Genomic DNA, 20,042 nt, shown 5'->3' with positions numbered 1-20,042 from the left:
TTTCACATATTCTGGGTAGAAATTAATTTTGAGCATTTGAAAAATAAAATTGACATTATCAGTCAGGTCAGGATAATGTCAAACTTCTCTTATCACCCTTTCTAGCTGATTGAGCTATATCTAGGGAAACCTCTGTTGTCCAAACACTTGACTGTAGCACAGTGATAACCTTTGAGCTCTTGTATGCAGGGGTGGGGAGAGTATCATACATGATCTGGATGTGGCTTCAACTGCTACTTTAAAGTCCTCCCCTGCCCCCTTCATACTGGAACATTTGGCTAGTTTTCTGTCAGGGCTAGCAGTTCAGGTATTGTCTGAAAAGGTGCCAAGTCAGCTTGCATATCTCTGCAGGGACTGTAGCAAGTAGTACTTCGAGATAGCTCAACTATGAGTGATGTTCTTATTGTATTTTTTTCCTGTAAGATCTAGACCTTGCATGACACGACTTTGCCAGTCGGAGTAGAAAAGCATATATAAGACTACATTTTGTTCCTCCTGGCATAAGTGTTTGTAGGTTTGGACTTCACTAAAGCAAAGCCTACAAAGCATTAATCAAGTCAAATCATCCATCTTTAGAATATGGACAGATATCATGCTAATTACTGGTGGGCATTCCACATTTCTGTTTTTTTCTTCTGGAAAACATTGTTTATTGCAGAACTAAATAGTACCTTGCTGTCCTGCACACTAATGGGTGTTTAGCAATGGACTTCTTAAATAATTAAAACTGAATATTGTTCTATTTTTACTTTGTTTAATTAATACTTTTTCTTATTCCCAGGCACAATATTGCAGTATTAGAATTTCTAGCATAGCAGGGGAATGTTTACATCCCAACAAGAATTTGGGGAAAGGAGGAAAGAATTTAATTACAAGCAGTTGTAGCCAAAGTATGCTTTCCATTTATTTCAACCACTGTTTAATTTGATTCTCCATTTTAATTCCATGTAAAACCTCTGAAATGAAATAATCTGTTTAAATTTAAAAAAAGACTTCCTCTTTGTTGAGGTGAATTGTTTTAAAATAGTACTGGTGGTAGGGATGTGAACGACTAGTGGACTACCAGATAAGCAAATGCTTGTCGGATAGTCGATCCTGCCCCCCCCCCCCCCCGCACCTTGCTGCCTCTATCAGAAAGAGGCAGCAAAGGAGGGGAGGGGAGGAGGAAGTGGTTCAAAGCGGCAGTACCACATGGAACCTGAGGCCAGACCTTGGGATCCACCTGGTGCTGCCTCTTTGAAATTCTGCCTGCAGCCCAAGGCCAGCTGGGAAGTCTCTAGCTGGCCCTGGGCTGCAAGGGCGTTTCAAGCAACAGGGCCATGTGAAGCCCAGGGTCAGCTGTGGACTCAGTCCTCAGCTGACCCCGGGCTATATTCATCGCTGCTGATTTGAAACGCCACATGCTGCCCCACGCCAGTGGGGGGCTACTTGAGTCCCTGTGCTCCCCATAGTGCTTTCGCCTTATCAACTATTTGATTAGCTGATTAATCTAAATGTAACATCCCTAATTGGTGGATAGTTCAGTCAGGATGTAGAAAATGTCATGATGAATTAACAAATGAGGTACCAAAATTCTAGAGATTAAACATAAGTAACCTGTGTAGTAACACAATTAAAAGTTGTGGTTCTGATGTTTGTTCTGGGGCAAAAATAACTGGCATTCCCACCTGCAATCCAGAGCAGTTGTACCAGCAGTTGTTCTGTTATACCAATAAAAGCAAGCAGGATCTTATGAGGGGGATAAGGCAAAAAGCCACATTTATTGTAAAGATAATAAAAAAAATAAAGAAAAGATAGAAGCAAACAACGTTGTTTAACTACTTAACCCTTATACGTATAAACATTCATTCATTCAGGTTCTGTGGCCAGGTACTCTGTACACAAGTGATGGTAGTGGGGAGCGAAGTCCTGATCAGATGCGCATCTGAAGCTCCTGGTGGGCTGGCAGCAGAACCTTGGACTCCGATTCCATAGTTTTTTAGTCCAGTTCTTATAGGAATTTTTTCCTATGCCAGTCTATGGAAATTGCTGCATCATGCTGATGTCTTCAGGGTGGCTGCCAGGTGCTCGTCAGTGATTTCATCGGGTGGACCTCCAGTACTTGGTTTTCTCCACTTGACACCTTTTGGTTGCACTGGCACCTGACGCCTTCTTCAGCCCTTTGTTGCTGTATTCTCAGGCTGGCACCTCTCAGAACCATTCATTCATCATACAAGCACTCTCTCTCTTACATACAGTCCCTAATTAATGTTTCCCATACAGTATTTTGTATAATAATAAAAGTTGTAGTTACAAAAGTTTCTGGGTGGTATTGCTTAAAACATTCTCTGAGTGCTGAGTAAAGTTACAATGTTTTAAAGAGAACAGGCGTCAATTATGTAACAATGCCCTTAGTCAATTACAGGGCTTGGCTCCCATAGCAGAGTTAGTGTCTTGACAATGCATTGTTACAATGTATCTCTGCAATGTCAATTTCAAGCAGCCCCTTGCACAAGCTTGAGCATGCCCTGGGACACAGGGGCGGGGGGCTGTTTCTGGCTACATAGATTATATTCTTAACAGTTCTAAGTTACATGACCTAATACATTATATTCTAAAGGGGCAATAATAAATCTAAACATTTAACAATCTTAACAAATAATAATAATTAATAATAAATCTAAACACTTTAAGTTGTGGGGAACAAATTATGGGGAGTCACTTCCATTTGGGGCATCATTTTCAATACATTAATATGTTATCCCTACAGTTCTGCAACTTGGGGTGCCTCACAGGGCTTTGTTCCTGTAACTCCTAACCTGTGCTCCTCACAAACAGAAAACCTTAATGTCTGTGTATAACCCAAGTCCTGCTTTGCTCGTTCAGAAACTAGCAGCTTGTCAGCAAACCAGCCATGCTCTTGCTTACAGCTGCCTTGGATACTATTTGCAGAGTGATCCGCAACTCACTCCTGTTTTTGATTTTCCTCAGAAAGTATATTCTGGACTATTCTAAGTTTTGTTGCCTTTCTCAGGGAATTAACATAAAAGAGTTTGCCATCTGGTGTGAAGTTACACAAACAATTCATGATGCTGGATAGTTCCAATTAAAGAATAAAGCCAGTTTAACTGTGAAGAGACAGATTTTAAGTGAGTGCAAGTAATGAGGCATTAAAGAATAAAGATGAAACACTTCTTAAGAAGCTATAGTTGCTATAAAATGAAATCCTTACCTGTTTTAATTGCTCTCCAAACTCATAGGCCACAATTTCCTACCATGGTCTAGTGCCTGTTTCTCTTGTCATATTAGGTGAAAAAGAGAGATGGTGTCACTGAGGTGGAGGGGAGCCACTGGGCCCTGCACCCCCACCTGCAATCAAATGTGACCCTCAGCCAGCAAGAGGCATAGAAGGTTTATTTGTTGACAGGGACACAGTGTAGTACAGAGATGTTAGAGGAGACAGGAGCATGCAGTACAATCCAACTGTGGGAGAAAGAGACCTGGGCTGTTCTCCCTCCTGCTCCAAGCCTCCTCTCCTCCCCCCCCCCAAGCCCATGGTGACCGACTCATCTGCCCAGGCCCAAGTATCCCGCCTGGAGTCAGCCCCACCTACTCCTTTGTTCCCCTTCCCGGGCCAAAGGTGTTACCTGTGGTCACTTAGTCCTCAGGATGTGAGAAACCGCACATGCTCCCGCAGTGAGTCATGCCCAACCTTCCTCAATCAAGCAGTGTTGCAGTGCTCATGGAAACTGAGGTGCACACACACAATTATTACAGAATAGCACAGGACAATAGAATCACATACAATACCACAAGGCAAACAGAGTGAAGACAGTCCCCACTATGTCACAGATGGATGGGAGAGATGAATGGATGGATGTTCTCCCCCCCCCCCCCTCTCATTTTTATAGTCCCATCACCTTTTGAAAAGCATTTTCCTGAGCATGACCACTTGTTAAAGATTTTCCAGCTAAGAACAAGGAACCATAAAGTCTGGTTGAAGAAGGAAGTTTGCTAAGATGCAGTTTCGTATGTTCTCTGCCAAAGGATGGTCATTTGATAGGTAATTGACCAGCAGCTATGATGATACCTTTGTTTAAGACCTGCTTGACCAGTTTGCCTAACTGGGCTACATGAGTTTGAACATGCACCACCATCATCTTGGGAGAATTCATAACTTTACATATATTGCAACGTTCATTGTAGCTTGGTATTATTGACTGGCAAATTACTAGTTTTCAAATGATACCTCACAAGATGTATATGACAAGTTAGGCCCCCTAGGGTGCCATCTGATGTCCCGAAGATACCATGGAGCCTGTCTTTTTTTTGCCAGCCTGGTTCCCTTTTACCTGGCTTTACTGGACTAGGCTCACAGCCTGTTCCAGCCAAGCACAGAGGCCAGCTGCAAAATGACACATACTGACTTGGCACAGTACCCAAATGTCCACCACCAAAATCATATGAAATTTCCCTTCTCTGTCAATGTAGACAAAGGTATGCACAACTTCCTGCACTCCCCACTCCCCCCAGGTTTGAGATTACATAAACTGGGTTATATTACAAATGAGAAATAAAATGTATTTGTTTAAGTGGTTAAAGGGGCAGCAAACTGAGCAAAGCAGATTACTAAGAAAATAAAGCAAAACACACAAATTAAGCTAGATTTGCTAAAGAAACTGAATGCAAATAATTCCTCATTCTGGTTATGTTTTAGGTAGAGTCCCTCACTGGCCCGAGATGAAACTCTAGCTTGGGTCCGGCAGTTCTTCTCCGCCCCCTTCCCTTTGAATCCTTTTGTTTCCAGGGGAGGCGGAGGTGAAGCAAACTGAAGACACAAATTGTTTTCCTCCCCTGCCTTATATAGAATTTCCATTAAGCGGGAATCCTTTGTTTGATTCCCCTTTGCCCCCAGTGGAAAAATTCAGCACTCTAAAGTGGTGTTTAGTATCCAGTGACTAGCTCACCTAATTCTGTAGCATCACAATGTCCATGAGACAGTGACAGTATGGAGGGTCCATGGGAATGCCAAGCCTTTTCACAGTCCATTGTCCTTGCTGATGGACCACTAGCCCTGTCTAGCTTTTTCATTGTAGTACATGAAGTGTTAGCACCCAAAAGTAGCATAGCTGGAATATAGACACACAGTATTTCAGTATGAAAAATAAGTGGGTTTCCCTCTCCCTTGCCTTAACTAAGCATTAGTAGCTGTGGGAACGATCACACAAACTATTCTGTATAGCTGTGAGGAGTTGAGAACATCATGCTTTGATATCTTCCTTTCCCTCTCTCAAATATAGAGGACTATACATTGTTTAAATACACTTTTTTATTATCTGAGCAAAAAGTCTGAATAATTTTCTTAATATCCAAACAACTGTTTTTCCTGTATATGTAACAGAGAAAGGTCCCAGTGGAGTTTCCTCATATTTTGTTCCCACAGTAATATCCGAGCTAAATGCCATTTACAGTTTCTGTGCAAAAGGCAGCCTCCCTTGATGCCAGACTCTTAAGGGCATGTCTACACTAGGAAATTATTTCAAAATAAGTTATTTTGAAAGAATAACTCCAGAAATAACTATTTTGAAATAGCGCGTTCAAACTATGAGGCACCATCAAAATAGCACAGAATTATTTCAAAATAGTGCATCCACACACATTGAAGCCCCTGGAAGAACTCCGGAGAGTTCACCAGGAGAGCAGCCACTTCCTGTAGCTGTTTCCAGAGGGTAGCTGAGACTCATACTTACAGGGGCTACTCTCTACAGCCACGTATCACACACAACTTCTCCACTGACTATCCCCTTGAGGGACACAGAGGACTTCTATCCCTGCCCGCTGAAGGTGAGGGGGTGTGTTGCGGGAGGTGTGCATGAGCAGCAGTGGCAACTTGCTAGAGAGAGTGCTACTGGGGTCCTCACCTCTTCTTCCCCCTGGCAGATTCCCATGCAGGGGTTCGGTCTCCTCCGCATTGCCACACTTGACCAGGAGCGGAGGCTGCCTGAGTGCGGGCATGAACCTGTGCTGTGTGCAGCGCTGATGTGTGTTTCCATGACCCCAGACTCCATAGTGGTGGCTTGCCGAGGGAAGGTGTCCCACCACAGAGGCCAGAGTAAGGCCGTCCTGTGCAGGAACCTTGTGAGAAAGAGTGAGGGGTTCCTTTGTGAGAGCATCATGAGAGTGAGGGCTCCAGCCTGGTGCTTCATGTGCACCTACGTGCACAGGTTGTTGTGCAAGCCCCAGGCCAAGAAGGCCGAGCAAGGAATATGCAACCCCTCACAACCCACTGCCTACTCCCACATATGTATAGGGAAAGTGATGGAACTGATCTGAAGTGCTTTCCCTGGGATCAGCTGAGCCTTGAGAGACATCCTGGGAGTGGGGGACCGGCTCCAGGTTTATGATGACCTCCTGGCTGGCAGGCATGATGTCCTGGCTAGCCTGTTCCTCCTTGTCGTCGTCGTCCTCCTCCACAGCCCTGCCCTCATGGAGGCTGACGCCAGGCATGTCCTGGCCAGAGTCAACAATGTGAAGGATGGAGGTGACTGGCCTCCCTCCCAGAATGGTATCCATCAGCTCATAAAAGCGGCAGATGTAGTGCTGCCCCAGAGTGGGAACTTTGCTTCCAGGCCTTTGTGTAGGCTTGCCAATGCTCCTTAATGTTCATTCGGATCTGGTCCAGGATCCTGGTGTGCCCTTTGTCCTCAAGGCTGGCAGCCGTCTGGCTGTAGACCTCGGCATTGTGCCTCTTGATGCGGAGATCCTGGATTTTGGCCTCCTTTCTCCAGCCCTCGATGAGATCTAAGATCTCTGCACCAGTCCAGGCCGGTGTTCTCTTTCTCCCCTGGCCAGAGGCATCAGAGGGTGCCGTGGGTGTGCTGGCCATCAACAGGGGTACAGACAGAGTGCTGGGGTCTGACATGGCTCCTGAAAAGCAGGGCTGGTAGGGCTTGCCTGGTGCCACAAGCTCTTTCCCTTCTTCCTGCAGCTTTAAAGTCTACAGGAGAAGGGGCATAGTGGAGTTGCATAGAGGGGTGTGGCCAAAGTTATTTCAAAATAACAGCTGAGCATCCACACTAATGCTATTTTGAAATAACAATTTCAAAATAAGCATTATTCCTCATGACAAGCAGGAGTTATTATTTTGAAATAACAAGCCCGTTATTTCAAAATAACGTACTTGGGAGTGTGGATGCTCTGCTTGTTATTTTGAAATAAGGGGAGTTATTTTGAAATAACTTCTTAGTGTAGACCAGAGCTAAGTGGGCATAGGATGCATTGTGTGAGCCAGTTGCGTTAATAGTCTCAGGTCTTCAGTCTTAAATTATATTTGGGGCAAGTGCTTTATGTCATTCTAATATCTCAGAAAGACTTTCCACTGCCAGAAAAATGTTTATTGCATTTTAAAACAGGATATATCTTTCTAATTGTGTGTGCTCACATTGGTATTAGTTTTCTACATACTAAATATAAACCTTTCTTACCTGAAAGGTAGCAAAAGTCATCATATCCTGCTGAAACAATATAACTTCTCATTTGCCACTGTTAGATCTCATAATGCACTGTAGCTCAAAATAAATATTGAGTGCTTTTATTGTGCAGAATTTTTGTGTTAGGAAAACTCCAGCATGTTAGATTGTCATTCTAGCCAAAAAAATTAGTTGGAACTTACTGCAAATTTGAATTGGGAGAATTTTATCTGAGAATAGTCATCTCCCATGGGAAAAAAAACAGGAAGCAATAAATTAAATAAGTAATGGAAGGGAAATCATGAGTTATCAGCAACCCAAAGTGGAAAGTGGAATGCAACTGCTTATCTTAGAATGCATGCATGCAGTAAACATACATCTCAAATCTAGAGAGAGCATACATACAATTTGTCCATTCTTTCCATCAGTTACCTTTATGACATTATCTAACTAAAACAATTAACATTTGTATTTTCAGATAGCATAAATACTTCAATAGGGTAACATACTTTGTACTATATAGCTAATGAGAGAAACTGTAGAGAATTACTTACATGGTTAAATTCGATGGATTGCTATTTGGACAACCCCTCCCAAGTACATCTTGTACACTGACTAGTTCATTTCATTGTCCACTGGAAAATATACAAACTGTTTGATTTAATTCCTAATTTAATAAATTCACCGTTACAGTTAAATAATACATAGAGGCTGTATCTAGACTGCATCCCTTTTTCGTAAAAGGGATGCAAATTAGACATATCGCAATTGCAAATGAAGCGGGGATTTAAATCTCCCCCGCTTCATTAGCATAAAAATGGCTGCCGCTTTTTTCCGGCTCGGAGCTTTGCCGGAAAAAAGCGCCAGTCTAGACGCAGATCTTTTGGAAAATAAAGCCTTTTCCGAAGGATCCCTTATCCCTCATTTTAATGGACTCCTAAGGCTTTTAAGAGAACCAGATGATATTCAAGCTATCATGTGATCCCTTGTCTCATAGTATCAGATGGAAGGTTGATGGTGGGCAGTAATGCCAGGTTATACCCGACTAGGACAGTCACCCTGTGACAGTAACATTGAAGCATAGATGGCTTTTACACTGCAGCCCAAATTTCTGAGTATCTACAACACTTGAATGCCAGAAGTAGTTAGTGTCACATGAAATGGGAATCATGTCAACCTTCACTAACATGGATGGGCATAGTTCTCATCACTTAAATGTCTCCTTCTTATCTTGTCTTTGATAGCTTGATTGGCCCTGACCAAAAAGGTTAGAGAACTTTGGTCCAGATAAAAATTAAGTGTGGAATGGCTCAAACTACGCAACACTTACTAACTAAGGCATTGCTTTCCCTACAAACACTTAGATAAATACTTATCTTTAAACATGTGAGTAGTTCCCTTGAAGTCATAGGAATGACTTGTGTACTTAAGGTTAAGAAGTTACTTAAGTGTTTACAGAAGATGTGTGTAATCAATTTTCAATACAATACCGTCTAACTATAAAAACTAGAGTGAAGGGGCATTTGCATATCCTCTCTGAAAGCACAAGAGGCATGGAAAGATTAGCTATAGAAAGAGGGGCCACAAGTCCCTTTTACTAATAGGACTCCATAGATTCAGGCATGTCTACTCTACAAACTTTGGCCAAACATAAGTTATGTCAGTGTAAAGCTGTTGCAATTAATATATCACCTGTGTGCTTGCATGTCTAACTGATTGCACTGGTGCTTTGTGTACTCTCTAGGAGTGCTTGTGTTGATGCAAAGTGCAGTGCATCATGTGTAGGTACATCCCAATGTGCAGGGCTCACCGAACTGCGGCAAGCCCCGCTCGACAGCCGTGCTGTCCGGAGATCTGCGCATGTGCAGATCGTTCTGCGCATGCGTAGATCACCTGAACCTGGCTCGCCATGGGCGAGTAGATTGCATTATTTGTCGAGCCCTGCCAATGTGTCACACGCCACCCTTCAGCTCAATGTCTTTTCGAGAATTTTTGCAGTGTGTTGGGGCATACATAAATCTGGTGTGGGAGTGGAGAGCTGGGAGCAAGGGGTCAAAGTCTTCATTTCATAGTGCCATCTATGCATGTATGATACTCACATCTTTAAGAACACAGGACTGCTCAGAAAGCTACAAGCCAGGAGACTTTTTTTTCCTGACTTGGATGACCAATGGTGATGTTGAAATGCCAATAGCGATCCTGGGTTATGCAGCTTATCCCTTACTTCTTTTTTCTATAAAGCTGTTCACTGGCCACCTTGACAGCACTAAGGAAAAAACTAATTATCAGGTCAGCAGGTGAAGAATGACAGTTAAATATGCTATAAGCAGAGTGAATGAATGCTGGTAGTCTCCAGTCTTATGAGTAAACACCATCCCAGTGGTTATAGTTATCTGTTGTGTGCTGCCTAATATCTGTGGGGCAAAAGTTGCCAGTAGGATGGAGAGTGTAGGTAGAGAGCCTATCTGCTGAGTTATCCCACTTATCCCAGTGGGAGACAAATATGAATGTAGACACATGCACATATATGTTGACTCAGTGCAACTTATGTCAGACTAACTTTGTAGTGCAGACCAGGCCTCAATGTCATGGGATCATACTCATCCAGCTCCAATGGACACTGATTCCAAAAAAGCGGCGAGGAGTCCTGTGGCACCTTATAGACTAAGGCTATGTCCACACTCGCGGCTTCTTGTGAGAGTAATATGCAAATGAGGCTAAGCGTGGAATATTGTCGAGCCTCATTTGCATACCTAATAAGCCACCATTTTTTTCAGAAGAGGCTCTTGTACAAGAAGGAGCATCTACAGTGCTCCTTTTTGTGAAAGAAAAACCCTCTCGCACAATGCCGTTCTTCCTGAAAAGTAATAGGTGTAACGGTATTGCGCGAGAGGGTTTTTCTTGCGCAAGAAGGGGCAGTGTAGACGCTCCTTCTTGCACAAGAGCCTCTTCTGAAAAAAATGGTGGCTTATTAGGTATGCAAATGAGGCTCGACAATATTCCACGCTTAGCCTCATTTGCATATTACTCGCGCAAGAAGCTGCAAGTGTAGACATAGCGCAACAGAAGTGTTGGAGAATAAGCTTTCGTGGGCAAAGACCCACTTCGTCAGATGCATCTGACAAAGTGGGTCTTTGCCCACGAAAGCTTATGCTCCAACACTTCTGTAAGTCTATAAGGTGCCACAGGACTCCTCGCCGCTTTTGCAGATTCAGACTATCACGGTTACCCCACTGATACTTGCTTCCAAAAAGGCTCCTGCAGGTCAGTAGCATCAGAAGTGTACTTGGAGATATACAGAGGCCGCCGTATAAGAGAATATATTTTGTTGTTAAAAAAAAAAAAAAGAGACACTGTCAATCTCTTTGCTAGCAGCTCTTTCAATGTAAGAAGGCAAGTGTCAGGTTGGCATTGGCCTCTACAAAATAAAGGTTTTCTTGCAAATTATTCTCACAAGAAATCAAATATTTACAAAACAAATGTTAGCTTAGTTACAAGAACATCAGTTATTCAGAGATGGTTCCCAGAAACTGGGACTCTTACTGAAAGTTTAAATGGCATACTAAAAGCAACAAAGTGCTTTCTATGTGAGTGAATATATATACTGGGAAATGATAATGATGGCAGATGGTGCGCTCACCCCTGCTTTGTAAGTGGGTTAATTAGTATCTTATACAGTGTTTGATTATCTTTCTATACTCACTAGAAACAACTTCAAAGAAGTCACAGGGAAATGATTCAGCCACAAGTCATGCTATAAATCAGATATTTAAATTCTTCTAAAAAGTCAACACATTTTGAAGATGAGGAGAGACTCATTTTCATAACAATGGCAGAATACTTGACAGACCCTGGAAAGGCTTTGGAACAAATATTCTGCAATGAGCTAAAACTCACAGGCTACATCTACACTGCAAACTTTTTGTGCAAAAAATGGCTGTTTTTGCACAAAAACCTGCAGAGCGTCCACACCTCAAATGTGCTTTTGCGCAAGTAAATCAGCAGTAAAACTGCAGAACGGAGGGCTTTTGCCAGTGTAGGTAAACCTCCTTCTACGAGGCATAATTTCCTTTTGCACTACAACTATTGTGCAAAAAGGCAAGTATAGACGCTCCAGAGGGGTTTCTTGCACAAGAAACCCCTCTGGGAAAAAGCACAGGTGCAGTTTGGATGCTCTCTTGTGCTAAAGCATATCACTTTTGCGATGTGCTTTGAGGTGTGGATGTGCTCTTGCACAAGAAGTTTTTGCGCAAAAACTCTTGCGCAAAAGGCTTCTTGTGCAAGAAGCCTGCAGTGTAGACTTAGCCACAGTGAAGCAGGAGAGGAAAGTATCCATTGCTTATCAAGCAATCTGTGTCCAGCGCTTGTTTCTGCCACTGTCTTCATCCCTGATCTTGGAGAAATTACCTCTCATGTAATAATTCTGAGTTTTAACTTTTATCAGCAGAGAATGTTAGCACACTGTAGCCTAATCAACTGGTACTTTGTCTGCCTCAAGTTAGTGCCATCTTGGTGAACACTTTCAGAACGATCCACATTTTGTGCATCCTGTTATAATTCAAGTCATTGGGCAGCCTTCTTCATGACAAACCAAGGAATGAGACCATATTGAAAAGGAAATTGCAGTATGACCTAACAATGGTTTTGTTGCAGGAGAGGCCCTGGACGAGCTGCCAGCAACTGGCGCCCTAGGCGAAATGCGCAATCAGTGCACGTTCGGCGCCCCCACCTCCAAAGCCCTCAACGACCGTTTATCTTAGTGCCCTAGGCGACGGCCTAGTTGGCCTGTATTGGCGGGCCACCACTGTTTGGTTGTAACTATGGTAGCTAAGAAGCAGTAGAAGGAAGCTCTCCTCACTTTCCCCATTTGTAGTTGACCTGCAGGCTTCAATTTCTAGAGTTCTGAAGACCAAAGCTTCAAGCCCACAAAGCAGATAATGAAATAAATCACACTATTCCCTGTTATTTACTATGTTAAAAACAAAATTTTAAGTTCTCTTAAATCACACTATGCATATTTATCAATAAACATGTTAGTGGTGAAGTGTTTGGCTGGCCTGAGGCCCATTTTAAGTGTTTGAAATCACATCTCTGTATGTAGCTGTGAGGTATTCATTGGCTTTGGTAATTCATTGACCTGTGTGCAGACTGGTGGTATTTCTGTTCCGTTTCCACCTTTTAAATCATCACAGAAATCACGTTTGCCTCCCATTTGGCTTTCCTAGAATCTCAGCATGAGCACATCAGTCATCTTTTCAAGTATGTCCCTGCCCTGCTAATGAGTGAAGCTGTGCCAGAGTTTGTAAATATCCCTCTCCAAAGTGTGATGAAGTCAGACCTGACAACTACAATGAGTGATGGAAGTCAGGAATATTAGCCCTAGAAACTCCTTTCCCCACATGAACAGAAAAGAGGTTACTTCAGGTTAACTGGAGACACCTGAGTTCAGTTAAGGGCTGCCAGTGATTTTTAAAACCCTGTGAGAGAGAAGAGGGATGAGAAAAACTATGGTCTTGAGAAGAGGGTTCTGTTAGGCTAAGCCTATACTTTCACTTTACTTCATTGTATCATTCTCGCTGAGGAGTGTGAAAAAACAACACCACTGCCCCAAATGCAGCATGTCACAGTGCTGTAAAGCATAAATATAAATGAGCTCCCTGAGCTAACTACTCCCCTCATAGAGGTGATTTACCTACAGCTCTGGGAGAGCTCTCTCCTAGGGCTCCTCCCATGAACATTTTCACTCTATAGCACTGCCCTGATAGCGCTGCCTTGTCTGAGTTTTAATTTTAGAAGTGTAGACAAAGCCTCAGGTCAGGGGTCAGCAACCTTTCAGAAGTGGTGTGCCGAGATTTACCTTATTCACCTATATGTATGGGTCCAAGTGCTGGTGATATGTTTTTAAGTCAATAATAGTCCTATTTACAGCAGCTTCACTAATAAATAAATGAAGCTGCAGACCTTACTGGTTAGTGTGATCCTTGACCTTGCTTTGTCTTGCTGAGTTCTCCAATCCCGGGCTTGTAGTTTGATAATTTAAGCAGCACACAAGCCTCTGAGAGTTCAGTCAGACATTCCAAATAAACTGTCCCCTGCTTCCGCCTCACCACACAAATGCCAGCACCCACCCACCCATCCCGTTTTCCTCCCACCCACTCCTGTTGAATCTGCTCCCCCCAGCCAGGTCGGGGCTGGGATAAAATCCTGCTTCCCAAAGTAGCAGGCACCAGCAATCTGCCCTATCCTAACTCCAAGCTAAAGCACAAATTATCCACGCTTCCCCCCACCTCACACCACAAACAAACTACCTCCCTGCCTCCACCTCACCCCAATGCCAGCACCCACCCCGTCTTTCCCGCACCTACCCCCTCCAGTCACACACATGCTGTCCCTGTCCCCAGCTGGAATGCTGGGCTGCCTCTGCCCCACTACCACGGCTCCATTATTTTGTGGGGCTGCTCCTTGCTGCCAAGCCAGCACACATGTGTTGCCCCAGTCCTCAGCTTGGTTGCTGGGCTGCCTCTGCCCCACTATCATGGCTCTATTACTGGGGGAGCAGCCCAAGTCCTGATCCTGGCCACCCAAGAGCAGCCCCTTCTTCCCCCCGCCCCGGTTTCAGCCCCGCTGCCGAAGCAGCAGCCCATATGGCCCAAGCCCCAGCCACTGGAGCTTGCCCAGCTGAGCCCCAACACTCCCACCACCACCACCACCAGGAGCAGCTCACCTGCTTTTAGCAGCTCACTGCTGCTTCCACCAGGTCTCTTCTGTAATGGAGTTGGGTGGGCAGAAAAGGAGGAGAGCATCAACCAATGGCTGGCACAGAGCCCAGTCTGCAGCCTCTCCGCCTGACCCCCGGAGCTGGTGCTACAGCTGCGTGCCGGCACGCCAACAACCCAATCAGCAGCCTCCCCGGCTGGCCCCTGGAGCTGGTTGTGTGGCTGCACACCAACCACAAGCCTCAAGTGGCAGCATAGGCTCTCACTGTGCGAGGGAGGAGGAGCGGGGCTGAGCTCCCACCCAGCATGCCAGTAAAAATCAGCTCGCATGCTGCCTGTGGCACATGTGCCAGGGGTTGCCGACTCCTGTAGGTGGATAGCTATTCTTCTCCCTGTAAATAAACGATGAACTTTACTTCTGTTTACATGGCCCTAGGGAGGTAACAAATGTATTTCAAGGAAATGTATTTATTTTGTGTTGTGAGGTTTTGTTTGTTTGTTTGTCTGTCTGTTTGTTTTTGCTTAAGAGAACTACTTGGGCCTACCCTGAGGCCTATCTTGTACATATTTAAAAAAAGCAAAACAAAACAAAACAAATGTGAAGAATTCAAAACCATCTGTAGAGGGATTGGTTTACTTCCCCCAGCATCAGAGAGAAGAAACTCTCAGGCTGGCAAATTGTGTATTTTAATCCCTTCTTAGACCCCTAGCTTTTATTCTTTTTGTAACCCTTCTGCCAGGTAGCGCCGGCAGCAGCCGGGGCTGGGTTCAATATCTAGGGGTCCCTTTTTATCCATCTCACACACAACCGACTCGAGCACCCACAGCCACAGCATGCAGGCAGTCCATCTACCTGAGCAGTGCTGCTGCATTTTGGGGCCTCCTCTCCATCATTGGGTGCTCGGTGCCACTGCATAATGTGTTTCATGGTAAATCCACTCCTGTCTGTGAGGTATTTAGGTATTAAAAATATTCTACAGATGAGGAAATTGAGACAGATATGTGGGTTGGCTTGCTCAAGTTTGATGCAGGAACCAGACAAGTAATTAGAGGTAAAATTCTGATCTTTCTGATGTCAACAGAAGTTTTGCATTTCATCAGCCCTGGAGTTCCACCCCATATTTCTTGATACTAAAGTCTATGCTTTAAGAATTAGTAATTCTTTAACTTCTTCATTTATTTATGGGACAACTTTTAAAAGAGAAAGATCCTCTCTTAGGCCCGCCTTCCCTCCCAACATCCAATCTCTCACTGTGTAGTTTTCAAGCTCATTTTTTTCAGGAAGAATGGCTCTTGCTCAAGAGAGGGGTTTGCACAAAAAGGAGCTGTTAAATACGCAAAAGTGGCTGCTAATTCATTATGCAAATGAAGCGTGGCAATATTCCATGCCACGCTTCATTTGCATAAGCTTTTCCGCAAGAAGGCTACAGAGTAGACGTAGCCTGTGTGTGGACTACCAGGGAGGATTTCATATTTTGTTGGTAAGCAGCCATGGCAACCTGATGGAAAAAGGCTGTCTTCAAAGCAGAGACTAGTTTGAACAGTGAGAGAAAACCAGAAAAACAGTCAGCTCTACACTAGAGAGAGAATTTTAGGTACAGTTTTCTCCCATATCCACACCAAGTGCTATATCACTTCAGTTGCACTGTTCTGTGTGCACTTATGTTACAGTGCCGGCACATATATTTTGTGAAAGATAAGGCGGCTGGGAATCAGAAAGCAATGTGTCCAATTTCCATATTTGTCTGGGAAACTTCCATAATTCTGCAGAAACCAACACCTTTTTCAATTATTTTTGCTCAAGATGGAAGCTAGGATGAATGCCTTAGCATTCTTTGTTCACCAAGAAAGGCTGTAGCTTTTGAAAAATAGTCACACTATATCATGGCAATATATAATATTCAGTAAGGTAGAGGGCTTCACTACAGCAGTACCTGCAAAGAGCCAGAGGCCAAGACCAGCAAAGAGTTATTACTGCAGCAATCATGCCAACCTCAGTCTCTGGCATAGTTGGATATGTAGTCAAACACTGGAATAAATTGCCCAGGGAGGTTGTGGAATCCCCATGTCTGGAGATATTTAAGAGTGGGTTAGATAAATGTCTATCAGGGATGGTCTAGACAGTGTTTGGTCCTGCCATGGGGGCAGGAGACTGGACTCAATGATCTCTCGTGGTCCCTTCCAGTCCTAGTATTCTATGATTCTATCGGCATTTTAAAAATAATGTTCACTAGATGGCGTGCTGCTTTTGGTTCAGGATCACAACCATTATTGGATCTAACCAAGTGAGTTATAAGATCAAGATCACATATTCCTGCTCATCCAGAAATATAATTTATGCTATCATGTGCCGAAAGTGTCCATCTGCTATGTACATTAGACAAATGTCTCAGACACTTTGCCAAAGAATCAATGCCCACAAAACAGATATTAGACAGGATCACAAAGAAAAAATAGTTTCTTGCCATTTCAACCAGAAAGGACATTGTCTCAACGACTTGATTACCTGCATCCTGCTTCAAAGGCCTTTTAAGACTAAACTTGAAAGAGAATCCTCTGAACTGTCATTCATGCTTAAATTCGACACTTTACACCTAAGCTTAAACAAAGACATCAATTATCTTGCCCATTACAAAGATAGCTTCCCCAATTATCACCTCTAATATCATTAGCTCACAGACATTTACCTTCCCCCCCATCCTCTTCTGTTCTGAAATTTGATTTGTCCTTTTCATATGTGTTCATTTTTTAAATTGTATCCTTTGGTATACATATGGTTGTGACAATTTTCTTCCACTATTAGATCTGAGGAAGTGGGTCTGGCCCATGAAAGCTCATCACCTAATAAACCATCTTGTTAGTCTTTAAAGTGCTACATAGTCCTGTTTTTTGTTTCAGCTACACCAGACTAACACGGCTACATTTCTATCACTGTTAGGACCTACGTTGAGACCCAGGATGAACATTAGTACCTGCATAACTACTGACTGAGAAAGGAGACATTTCCATGACCCTGGGGTGTATTGCAACATCAAAGTACAAAGTTTGAGTGTTCGGCTTGCTTTGTGGAGCTTGAGTGGAGAATAACCAATTCTAAGGGAAACTATCACCTTGAATAATTACTAGTTTGGGACTAGGGAGCCCAACTACTTATTTTAAAAAAATCATACTTGCATGAATATTTGTAAATAAAAACATTTTATTTGTGATATTAGATTAGGCTTGCCAGATGCTAGGTGAGGAGGATGGGGCAGGCACTGTGGGCTCCGGGGATGGGGCTAATGCTAGGGGAATCTGGAGTCACAAGGCTGGGACTAGGGGCTGGGCTAGTGCTGGGGGGGCTCTTGGGATTGGGGCTGGCACTGAGAGGGCTCTGAGGCTAAGAGGCTGGCACAAGGGTTTTGGGAACAGTGAGGCTCTGGAAACAGGTGGCTGGCACTGGGGGTCTGGTGGTGGCTCTAAGGGATGGGGGGCTGGCACTAGAGGGGTTGGGTGTAGGAGACTCTGAGGCCAGTGGCTGGCACTGGGGGATAGTGGGGAAATGGGGGAGTGGGGGTCTAGGAGTTAGGGCTGACACTGGGGGACTCTGGAGGCCAGGGCTTTTGGTGGACTGGTAACATTTTAAATAGCATATTCATTATTTGCATAATGAATATTCAAATATGCAAATAAATCGTTACCAGTCTGCCAAAAGTTTGTGAAGGGAGGTATCAAAAAGGTTGGCAACCACTGAAATAGTGTCATATTAGACAGTTAGAAGGAGATCTTGTCCTAATGGCACCCATTATCACGAGATAAAGAAATAGATCTCAAGATGGGAAAAGACAATTGAGCTAAACAGCATTTTATCTGGCAAGAAACTGTTGAGGTTGTGGTGTCCTCATTCTATGATCATGGTCCTCATTTTCCTATTGTTTTTCTGTATGATCTCTGTCTGGTTTTTAATTGTTTGTCTGATGTTTAATTAATTTTGCAAGGTGTACATCAACTAAGGTGGTAGGGTACGATTGGTTAGGTAATTCTGGGTATGTCTACACTACCCCGCTAGTTCGAACTAGGAGGGTAATGTAGGCATACCGCACTTGCAAATGAAGCCCGGGATTTGAATTTCCCGGGCTTCATTTGCATAAGCGGGGAGCCGCCACTTTTAAAACCCCGCTGGTTCGAACCCCGTGCAGCGCGGCTACATGGGGCTCGAACTAGGTAGTTCGGACTAGGATTCCTATTCCGAACTACCGGTACACCTCGTGGAATCCTAGTCCGAACTACCTAGTTCGAGCCCCATGTAGCCGCGCTGCACGGGGTTCGAACCAGCGGGGTTTTAAAAATGGCGGCTCCCCGCTTATGCAAATGAAGCCCAGGAAATTCAAATCCCGGGCTTCATTTGCAAGTGCGGTATGCCTACATTGCCCTCCTAGTTCGAGCTAGGAGGGTAGTGTAGACATACCCTCTGTTAGGCTACGTCTACACTGGCCCCTTCTTCGGAATAGGCATGCTAATTTCAAACTTTGGAATAGGGAAATGCGTGGTGCGATCCTCCGGAATAAAGCCCTATTCCGGAGGATCTCTTATTCCTACTTGAAGTAGGGACTAGGGAGGAATAAGAGATCCACTTGAAGTAGGAATAAGAGATTCTCCGGAATAGGGCTTTATTCCGTCAGTCTGGATGCTCTTTTCCAGCTTTTCCCCATGTTTATTTAAATCCCGCGGGCTTTATTCCGGAGGATCGCACCACGCATTTCCCTATTCCAAAGTTTGAAATTAGCATGCCTATTCCGAAGAAGGGGCCAGTGTAGACGCAGCCTTACAGTATGTTATTGATCAGTAAAATTATTCTAAAACAATTAGTTCCAGTATAGCTAATTAGGACTCAAGTTTCACTATATAAAATGGGGTCCAAGTAGGAGACCAGCAAGAAAGAAAGAAAGAAAGAAAGAAAGAAAGAAGAAGGAGGAGGAAAGACCTAGAAGAAGACTCACCTCCAAGTCACAGCCTAAGACTAGAGCTGCCAGAACTCCTCTCAGTCCAGAGAGACTGACCTTGCCTGGTGAACGGGAAGTCTGCCTGCCTTGATCAGGACTGGTGAGCATGACATTGTATGCTTAACATGTATATTCTGCCTTCTTGGTAATTGTCAATAAATTATAAAATAAGAATATTACTGTTTAAGGCCCTTTTAGTAGCAAAAGATCATGCACATCTGCAGGAAGTTACACCCTGAGCCCTAAGAATTGGGTAAAGGTGTGTGTCCCCACAGTGTGAGGAAGGGATAAGGCAATTTGTGCAGGTAACAGGGAGGCACTCAGGATAATAAATAACAGTGCTGAACTATTCTATTTCTGTAGAATAATTGTTTTTGCTGCACATGCACACACACACACGCACGCGCACACACACTCTTTCTTTCCAAGTCTGGCATATTCAGAATCAAGCATCTGTATGCCAGACATACACAGTGGTATTTCAGCTGAATCTGCAGTACACACCACAAGCTAATTGTTTGACTTAGGGTGAATTACGAGAAGAGGTTACTGAGACAGAATGGGGGAAAAATGAGGGTAAAGAAAGTTCACAGCTCAGTTAAGAAATCATTGCGTGAACATTCTTTGCACAGCTCTTATCTCCCTCCTTCTCATGTTTCTGTGTTTTTTCCCAGATATAACATAAAAGTTGTGCCAAGTGGTAATGAGAACACTTGGTTGTAATCCCAGGCAATCATTTTTCAAGAACATTTCTTGTTTTAATTTCACTCATCATCTCATGCTTTTATATTTAAAGGTAGATTACATTGGAATATTTTTATGGCTCGGGTATTTAAATTCTTGTACATTTTGAGCAGTCTATTTAGATATAAGATTTACAAATAGAAATATGATTT

Source organism: Pelodiscus sinensis, chromosome 1, assembly GCF_049634645.1.
Source record: "Pelodiscus sinensis isolate JC-2024 chromosome 1, ASM4963464v1, whole genome shotgun sequence".
Lineage (NCBI taxonomy): Eukaryota > Metazoa > Chordata > Testudines > Trionychidae > Pelodiscus > Pelodiscus sinensis.
Note: the sequence above shows the minus strand (reverse complement) of the source record.